We start from the raw sequence: 10,303 nt of genomic DNA on the forward strand, positions 1-10,303 counted from the left end.
ACTCATCAAAACCAATAATACAGCCCTCTATCCGCATATTCACTTGCTCATACAGCCACACCTGGATCCGGGATCTATTCTGCAAGTATCTGAAGATGAGGTTGATGGGCTGCACCATCACCTTCTGGACTTTCTGGCCCTGACCCCGGTACGCCATGGCGGAGCCCGACAAAGACAACGCCAGCCACCACGCTACCTCTAGCGGCAACTTCATGTACAGCATCTTGTTGATCTTTTGTCAGTGTCAGCCATCTGGATGAGTCATGGCCATTGCTTGACCAATTTGCTCTCTGTGAAAGCCTGAGAGAATGTTTTCTCTTTAGGTGACTCTCTTTAGGCACACTCAACATCATTGATCACTTTCCTCTGTGGCCCCATAATCTCCATGATCAGGAAATTTGGGACACCACTGAGTTACAGGATGTCACAGCATAGGTTCTCTTATGTCCTGAGTCCTCAGTGACCTTGAAGTGCTAGCCTGGCAGGGATTCTTGTCATATTCCTGATCTTGGGAAAAACCTTTTGTTCCTTCACCACTGAATATGATTGAAAGAAGTTGTGTCTTTTCATGTTTTTCTTTCTTGTGCAGCAAAAATAGTTTCCATTTCATTTAGTCCAAGGAATCACTTATTCATGACTCTGTTGCTTAAAGTGCATATTGTATGAATCTAGGCTTTTGCAACTTTTTCTGCCTCTTAGTATCCATGCTCCATTGCTGGCACTTCTACATTCTTCCCCAATTTCAATGCATTCTTTTCTTAACTTATTAGCTATTATTTACAGTTGTGATACTAAAATCTTAGTATAATTCAAAAGAATAATTTAAAATTACAAAAGTTAAAATGTGGATATTGTGGTAAAAACAGATAGTGAAGAATAAAAAGAAAATTATCAATATATGACCAACATGTTTCCTTTCTTTTGAACTCAGGCCCTTGCACTTGCCAGGCAAGCACTTATTCTACTGAGCTATCTCCCCAGCCCCATGTTTCCTTTCAGAGGAAACATTTTGTTTCTTCTGAGCCTCCTAAGCAATAAGAGTTGAATTTGAGATAAGCTAGTCTGGTCTTGAGTCAACACATTATAAAATGGTTTTTCATGTATTTTACAGATCACTCATACTTAGGGATGACCTAGTTCAGTAGTCCCTAATTGCTCTCTATATAGAGCCTATGCAGTCTGAAATAAATTCCAAAGGTGAGAGAAAGTAACACATACAGTTGTATTTGGAGGTAGTAGAAACATTTCAAACATTTAATATGGATATATAAATTCAATCCTAAAAGAAGAGAATTTCAAATGATTTTTAGGAGCTAGAGTAGGTAGCTGGAAGATAAAGATGGTACCAAGATGATACATTCGGAGACTTACCAGGGACTGACCAGCAGCTGTTACATTGTCTGCTTGAGGGAAATGAAAGTTAGACTTTGTTTCTTGGCCAGAGTAGAAGAAATTGTAGAAGAATTTGTTGTTGTTGAGGTTTTGGGCATAGTACTGAGGATTGAACCCAGGACCTTCACACTGAGCTACATCCTCAGCCCTTTTTATTTTTTTATTTTGAAATAGGTCTCACTAAGTTACCTAACTTGCAATCTTCCTGTCTCAGTCTCTTGAAGCGCTAAGATTATAGGGGCATTACCACCTTGTCCCGCAAAATGTAGGGTTTTTTTGTTTTTTGGTTTTTTTTGGAAATGAGGTTGGGCTTGGTGATGCATGCCTATAATCCCAGGACTGGGAAGCCTGAGATAGAAATATTACCAAGAGTTAGAGACCAATCTGAACTACATAGTGGGACCTTGTCTCAAAAAACAAGACAAACCCAAATCCAAACTCAAATAAAATGGAAACAAAACATAGTCTAACAGAGTGAAGAGACAACCCACAGAATAGGAAAAATTTTTTGGCCGCTGTTCCTCAGACAAACAACTAATATCTAGAATATGTAAAGAACTCAAAAAAGTCAGACCCAGTCCAAAAATGGGCATATGAAATGAATTCATATTTCTCAGATATAGAAGTACAAATAGCAAATAAATATATGAAAAAATGGTCAACATCACTAATTATATAAGAGATGTAAATTAAAACAACACTAAAATTCCATCTTGCCCTAAAAGAAATGGCTATTATGAAGAAGTGAACTAGTAATAAATACTAGTGGGGTTGTTGTGGGGAAAAGGAACCCTTTTCCACTTTGGTGCAAGTGTACACTGGTGCAACCACTATGAAAATCAGTGTGGAGATTTCTTAAAGAAAATTAAAACTAGAGGTCCCGTTTGACCCAGCTATTCTCCTTCTTGATATCATTCCTAAAGAATTAAAAATATCACACTACAGAGCAATCCATTCAGGATCTCTCCTGTGTCTCACTAGCTATCCTAGTCCCCATTCTCTCATTTCTGTTCCCATTCCTTTTCTGCAATAAATTTTTCCACTCTTAACCTCTGTTGTTCCTTAGAATTCATTCTTTGACTTTGGGCCCATATTATAGCCATCTCATGAGTTTGCTGTATAAAACTTCCTTTGAGAGGTAAGTTTGTTGGCAACCCATTCAGGACCCCTTCTGTTTCTCAGGAGCTATTTCTGTACCTCATTCCAAGGGCTGGGGCGATAGCTCAGTGGCATAAGTGCCTGCCTGGCAAATGCCAGGTCCTGAGTTTGATCCTTGGTACCAGGAAAAAAAAATGTGGCTGAGACCTCAACACCTGGCCTTGCCCTGGTCTGGATAGATGGGACACACATGACATCTGTATTAGGAGGCCTGCTGGTTAGCTCAGTTGTTTAAGCGCCTGCTTATGCAAACACAATCAGGTGCAGGATACTGCGCTTCAATCTCCAGCTTCACATGACCTGCCCTTAAGTCAGCCTGAGCCAGCACCCCCCCAAAAAATCTTTCTCTATACCTCATTCCATTCCTGTTCCTCATTCTTTTTCTCCAATAAGTTTTCTTCCTCTTGAAAAGTATATTGCAGCAATATATGCACACACATTTATAGCAGCATAGTTTGCAATAGCTGCATTACAAACTGTGTCTTGAAGCAGCCCAAATGCTCATCAACCAATGAATGAATAAAGATGATTGTGGGTTTTTATACAGTGGAGTAGTACTTTGCTATGAAGAAGGATAAACTTGAGACATTTTGAGGTGAATAGGTACACGTTGAATCAGTCTATCTATCTATCTATCTATCTATCTGTCTGTCTGTCTGTCTATCTATTTTTAAGGGTTTTTTTGGAAACAGGTTTTCTCTGTGTAGTTCAGGCTGGCTTTGAAATCACTCTGTAACCTAGGCTGGCCTTGAACTCATGGTGATCTTGCTTCAGCCTCCCAAGTGCTGAGATTATAGGTGTGTAACACCATGTTTGTGAAACCATACTATTTTTGGTTTCTGGAATCAAACCCAGGGCCTCATGCTTGTGAGGCAGGTGCCATACTGCTGAGTTACATTCCCAGTTGGAAACAGTACTCTTTAAGTGAAATAAATCAGATACACATGTAAATGTTACAGCGTTTCTTTGATGTACTGATGCCTGCTGTTCATACAGGGCTGTGTACAAGCTGTTGAAGTTAATCTGGAAGATATATGGCATTGATGAGGGGAAGGAACTGCTACCTTGTGTGTTCTTAAAGGATATAATGGCTTGTCTGTAGGGATTTGGTACATCTGAAACATCTGTCAGGTTTAGCCAACACCAGCAGAAGGATGAGACTCTGGCTGGTAAAAGGAGAGGGAAGCTGTACAGAGGCAGCTGCTTTGCTGCCCACCTGACCTTTTATGAAGACAGTCCAGGGTCCAGTTGCTCTCCTGATACCAGTCCACCCAGCAATCTTCCTCCATCTGACTGCTGAGAGAAAACATGGGATCCTGGAGGTGGTGGTGGCTTTTCTTGTTATACAATAAGGTTTTCACAAGTTTATTGATGTATGGAAGATATGGACCATACATCAAATACTTGTGAGTGATGCTTTGTTGCAGAGGAAGAGATGGCAGGGAAAGGACAACCACCCTTGTTGATATAGATCAACTGATATTTCATATGTAATATCTAAGAGTGGAATATCAGTGATTAACTGAATCAAACAGCAGGGAAGTTCTTCCAAAACATCTTCTGAATTTGAACTGTAACTACCAAGAGTTTTATTTTTATAAGTAAAATGGAGTTGTAATTCCTCTTCTGACATCTCACAGAAGAATATTTTCAGCAAACAGCAAACAATAAACAAAGCATTATGTGTCTGCCAAATGAAGAGGTGGTTCTGACAGTCTGCTGAAAGTTTGGGAGGATTCTTTTCAACTAAAGACTTGCAGACTGAAATGGTTGCCTCCTCTAAGAGTTTCAAATCAGTGCTTCTATTTGGTTCAGGGTATGAAAATGACAGAAGCTGATTCCAGAATGGGTCATCATCAGAGAAAGATTCTGTGCCTACTTTTTAAAAATACTAATTTTTAGGAAGGTCACTGATCCTGATGCTATTTGACCCCATCTTCTAATGTGGTAGGATAACTTGTCTTAGCACTTGCATTTCCACAGCTCGGTGTCCAGGCACATGCAGGCAGGTCTCCGGCAGAAGTGTCAGAGAAGTGTGGTCATGCCACAGCCTAGGTGCTGCAAGCCAGCTCAGGCTTCATGTTTCCAGTCTTCTGGGCTCCTTTTCTGCCCCAGTGCTGACAGAGTTGGTACAAAGGCTGAGAGGTGGAGAAAGGCTGCCATAAGAAACTGAAAGGGATCAAAATGTATATGTAACCATGAGGTATAAAAAGTAAAGCTATATATTAATAAGCTCAGCTGTAAAAGGCCCAAGTCAACGACTTCTGACAATTGCCATTTCTGCTTATCACTGACTACTATTATGGACTATTGGACTCTATTGGGTTATTTTGCTGAATTCAATTACCTACAATATTTGAACTGGCATCAAGTATGAAAAGGTCCTTTAATGCAGCTTCTTTAACTGTAATGGAACACCTATCTCTGACAAAACAAAACAAAATAGGGGGATATAAATAAAGGGCCATTTTGTAGTGAAAAAAATATGTATGTATATACAAAATAGTTAGGATAGATACACAGCTACTTTCTCTTAGTTCAATGAGAAGAAAGGTTTGTACTAATGTTGTTTAGGCAAGATATGTCTGCATCTTGTCCTCTGAATAACTGCTGTGAAGACAACAATATACAATATATTTATTTTATTTTTATTTTTTTTCACATTCTTTAGGGATTTAAATTTAGCATATCAATGATTGATGGAAAATACCTGTTTCATGTTATGTCTAAGGCATCTGATATTCAGACAGTGATGTTAAACTCAACTGCCTGTGTTATAGGGTAATAATATCATTAAGCTTCTCTTCTGGAGGGTTAACAACTTAAGTTTGCAGACCAAAAATTAGAGAAAAAGAAGGACTGCAAGGATAGCCAACATTTTGGTTATAGCCCTTCAAGGTCAGTGAGGACTCAGGACATAAGAGAACCTGTACTGTAACGTCCTGTAACTAAGTGGTGTCCCAAATTTTCTAATCAAGGAGATTATGGAGTCACAGAGGAAAGTGATCGACAATGTGTAATGCACCTAAGGAGTTACCTAGAGATAAAACATTCTCTCAGGCTTTCATAGAGAGCAAATTGGTCAAGCAATGGCTGTGACTCTCCATGTGGCTGACACTGACAATAGATCTACAAACTGCTGTACAGAGTTTCAGAGTAAATCCTGAGGGGATTTGACTGACCTTGTCAGATACAAAAGTTACATTTTTTGCTATATAGGTCTTGCATTATCTTAGTCTTAACCATCCAGCAGAAAAGTATAAAAATAAGTTATAAAAAATAAAGCCATATTAATAGGCTGAGCTGTAAAAGGCTCAAGTCAGCAACTTTAGACCATGCAAGTTCTGTGGATAACTCACTACTATTATGAACTACTGGACTATGTTGGGATATTTTGCTGAATTATTGTAACTGTCCTAGTAACTGGCTTTGAAACTGTTTCATTGTTATTCTTTTCTCATTAAAATGAATAAAAAATTAAAGAATGTGTAATAGATGTTGTGACATAGGCAAAAAATGTTCAAATGGGAAAGAGTACTGGGGAGAGGGGAGGAAGGAAGGGAAAAAATAATTGAGGGAAATATTGGAAGCCAAGCTTTGTAAATTAGGTGGGGAAGAAGCGTTGAAGGGAGGAATGGGGAATGGGAATAAAAGAAGAATCAAAATATATCATGTACAGGTACAAATTCCCTAGGATGAATGAAATGATTTTGTATATCTAAAATGTATCAATAAATGTAACTATTAAAAACAACAGAAAATGAAAATGAAACATATGGAGTTAAACATGTAAATTTAACTGTTAAGATAGATTACTGACTTCTTTTATTGATTCAGTTTTTGAAGGTCTGCTTTCTTTTTTTAATTTTTTAAAATTTTATTTATTTATTTATTTATTTAAAGGTCTGCTTTCTTTGGGAAACAAAAAATAAGATACAAATGCCCCTACTTTCATCTTTTAATTCAGAAGATTGGAAAAATTAGGTTTGGGAAGTTGCATTTGTGAAGTTAGTATTTCAAATAGTGCCAGTAGACAAGATTGTTTAAAGTTAACGATCATATATTTTTTGGAATTTAGGTCTAAAGGAGCTTAACCTTTTTTTTTTTTCCCCAGATAGGTCAAGGTCAGAGAAATGCTGTGATTTACTCAGGTCACATGTTGGTTATTTCGGTCTGAATTTACATCCTAATTCCCTGAAGAGAGCTTTTCTTTCTCTGTCACTAAATCTAGGATAGACCTACTAAAGGATAGTTTTCAGTCCAGAAATAATTTATTGTATGCCTACTGTCTGTAACATTAATGGGAGAAATAAACATATTCTTGTTCTTAAGGAATTTATAATGTAGTGGGGAGTTTGACAGAATTATTTCAATTATAATTGGTAGAAATCCATCTCACACTGAAGCAGAAGGGTCCCCTGGATAGACTGGGATCATTGCCTTAAAGCATCAGGATCTCTGTCCATCTTGACATGTCTGTGTTAGAGTCTTCTGTAAATTTACTGCTTTTCTTATAGTGGGATATAACTCTTAGCAACTGGGGTTATATCTTTAAGGTATATGATTAAATGGGAAAGAGATATTAAACAATGATTTTGCACCTGTATACTCAAAATAGTTAGTATATACAGCTCCATTCTCTTAATTCAATGAATAGAGAGGTTTGTTCTAATAGTGTTTGAGATAGGATATCATATCTGCGTGTTGTACAATGAATAACCACTAAGACAACAATATGCAATGCATTAATTATTGAAAATGTGCTAGTAATCTGTTGTGAAACTGTGTTACTGCTATTTTTCAATAAAATTATTTTTTTTTTTAAAAAAAGAGGTATTTCCAGTCAGGAAAAGTTTAAGAAAATGAATCATATGATTAGTGGATGAGGAGGTCTAATGAGCAGTCTCATTCACATTACATAGTGTGGGAGACTGTTACAGCTTGTATATAAGTGTCCCCCCCAAAGCCTTCTGAAGTCATGGGGCTGCTTCTGCAGTTAGTGTTGATTATTGTGGGTGTGTATGCTACAACTGCCCTGGAGCAGGTAATTTGCATTATAATGTAAGGTGGGAAGAGAAGCTAGATGCTTGAGCTGCTGCTACCCCTCCTTTGCTTTCTTGCTTTTTGCCACTGCCATGAAAAGTTGCTTTCTGCTATGTGCTACTCTGCCTTGGACCCAGCTGAATATGGACTGAAACCTCCAGTAACTGTGAGCTAAATAAACCTTTCCTTCCCTCATTTTGAGTGTCGGGTATTTGTCCCAGCAATGAGAGAAGAGTAACTAAGATAGAATTTGGTACCAGAGGAGTGGTGTGGCTCAATCTGACCATGTGGATTAGATTACCAGCTTTTGGGAATGGTATATGGGAAGAGATAGGAAAGGATTGGAGAGGTTGCCTACTTGTGAAGAGCTGGAACAGCTTCAGCTCTTCTGTAGGGGAGATTCTGGTCTGAGCTCAGAAGACCAGAAGGCTGATAGAAAGCCTGCCTGTAAAGACCAGGCTGGGGAGGTTTCTGCTGGGAAGAAGAATTGCATTGGTTGTTGTGATACAGGGAGAAAAACTGATCTTGGGTGGGTGACCTCCAAATGATTCAGGGAACCTCCAAATGACATATGGGAAAAATGATCTCCCGGCTTGACCTGGATGAGTCTGTGTTCTCTAAAGCCGAAGAATGAAATTTAGGAACTAATGGAGGTTATGAGCAGAATATATTTATTGAGGGAAAGAAAGCTCCTGTCTGAGAGAGGGACAGGAGGGGAGCCCCAGTGGGCTGTCCCCGGGAAGCTTTCTTTTTCAGGGACTTTTATAGAGTAAAATCATGCGGTGAGGCAGGTCTAAGGTAGGTGGAGAACATGGGAACTCCCTTAGGTGGGTGTAGGGTGGGACAAAACTATGGTCACCCAGTGGGATTACAAGCACCATTGCTCAGGTAAAATTGATTAAATCCAGGACCAAATGAGGAAGCGAGTCATATAGCAAATGGGCATGAATACGGGACAGGGTCTCTTCCTTTTGGGGATTGGGCTAGTGACTCATTTGGGCTCTTTCAAGGTGATTGATACCTATTTAGGGTATCAATCCCTAGTGCCTATCCCTAGGGAAGTATGTAGCTGTGTTTCCTCTTTTTGTCTTGGTCTTGAGGTATGGCCCATATGGGAGTGTCTCTTCCAAGTTGCAAAGTCACCTTGTCTTCCATCTTGTCTCCTTGAGAGCCTGACCCCGTCTAACTGCCTATAATATTTCTATCTAATTTGGCTGCCTGCAACAGTTGGACTCCAGATTATTTGTGTTTTGACTTGGCAGAGAAGTTGTCTGCATTTTGCTCGTATCCAGAGACTACCTGAGAGTGTGTTTAAGTTTAAGTCTTTCAAAAGGTATTTCTTTCTTCCTTTTTTTTCTTTTTTGTGGAACCGGGGATTGAACTCAGACCCTTGCGCTTGCCAGGCAAGCGCTTATTCTCCTGAGCTATCTCCCTGGCCCCAAATGGGTAACATTCTTTTTTTTTTTTGTGGAACTGGGGATTGAACTCAGGCCCTTGCGCTTGCCAGGGGAGCGTTTATTCTGCTGAGCCATCTCCCCGGCCCCTCAAAAGATATTTCAAAGCAGCCAAATATTGGGATGGTGGCATGGCTGTTACTGGGGGGCTTTTAACCAGATTTGTGTTGAGAATCGAGCAAGGAGCCCAGCAGGAGGATTTAAAATGCGAGTTTGGCTAGAAAGGAAGCTCTAATAAAACTGTGTACTGCAAAGATAGAGCTGAGAGGATCTCTGTTGTCAAGAAGAAACTAGGAAATGGACCAGATGGCCTGAGGGCATCACAGGAGGTGGCAGGTCTCCACCCTTTGCAAGCCTCAGAATTGCAAAGGTCAGGGACTTTGCCTTGAGGGGAAAGCCGCAGAGACCATGTTCTAGAATGGCAGCAGCCACACCAGGTTCCAGAATGGTGCCAGCACAGAAAATATATTCCTCAGAGTCAGAGTCAGAGTGCTCAGTGATCTAGTCACTCGACCCCTACAGCCAAGAGAGAGGAAAGCCTGGCTACTGCTCCAGCTGGCAGTAGACATTGGCATCATCCACATGGCATTGGTTTCAGGTGCTTGCAGAATGCAGGAGTTCTGAGGTTAAGAAGGCTTCTACCTAGATTTCAGAAGAAAGCCTGGGAGGCCAGGCAGTGTGCCCCTGAGAGGGCAGTGTGTGAAGCTGTGAATGAGAACCTTATTCAGTGGAAACCCCAGAAGTTTGGAAAAGCCAGTAACATGGATTGTCTAAGGGAAACTGCAAGGATGTCACAGAGCCCACCTCAGAGGGAAGCTGTGAGAGCTACCAGCATAAGTGCCATAGGGGCAGAGTCACATAGAATTCACAATATGGCACATATTGCTTCAGATGTCCCACATGGAACTGCAGGACTTAATGTTTGCCCTGCTGTATTTTGGACTTGTGATGGTACCAATGCTTGGTGTCCTGCTGTGTGTACCTTTTGGAATGGTAATGCTTATCTTGTGCCTTTGAATGTTGCAAATGTTTAAGTTTTCATTTGTACAGGGGTTCACAGTTGAGAGTTTGCCTTGGATCTTGGAAGAGACTTGGGACCTGGACTTTTCAGCAATGCTGAAACTGTTGGAACTTTGGCAACTCTTAGAGATGGACTAGAATGGCTTTTGCATAAAGGGATGTGCATGAGTCTTTGGGGGTACAGGGGCAGAATGTTCTGGTTTGGGTATAGGTGTCCCCCCAGAACCTCATACAGT

The 10,303-nt window shown here is 40.1% G+C and overlaps 1 protein-coding gene and 1 pseudogene across 1 annotated transcript in view; one reads left to right on the forward strand and one right to left on the reverse strand.

Annotated features, from left to right (window-relative positions):
- The window catches only part of LOC111813497, a 62,214-nt pseudogene extending 57,728 nt beyond the window's left edge, over positions 1 to 4,486 (reverse strand).
- Dock3 (dedicator of cytokinesis 3) overlaps positions 1 to 10,303 on the forward strand; it is an 825,219-nt gene that overhangs the window by 58,103 nt on the left and 756,813 nt on the right. The window lies entirely within an intron of this gene.

The sequence above is a fragment of the Octodon degus genome, unplaced genomic scaffold, assembly GCF_000260255.1.
Source record: "Octodon degus isolate 3935 unplaced genomic scaffold, OctDeg1.0 scaffold00008, whole genome shotgun sequence".
NCBI lineage: Eukaryota > Metazoa > Chordata > Mammalia > Rodentia > Octodontidae > Octodon > Octodon degus.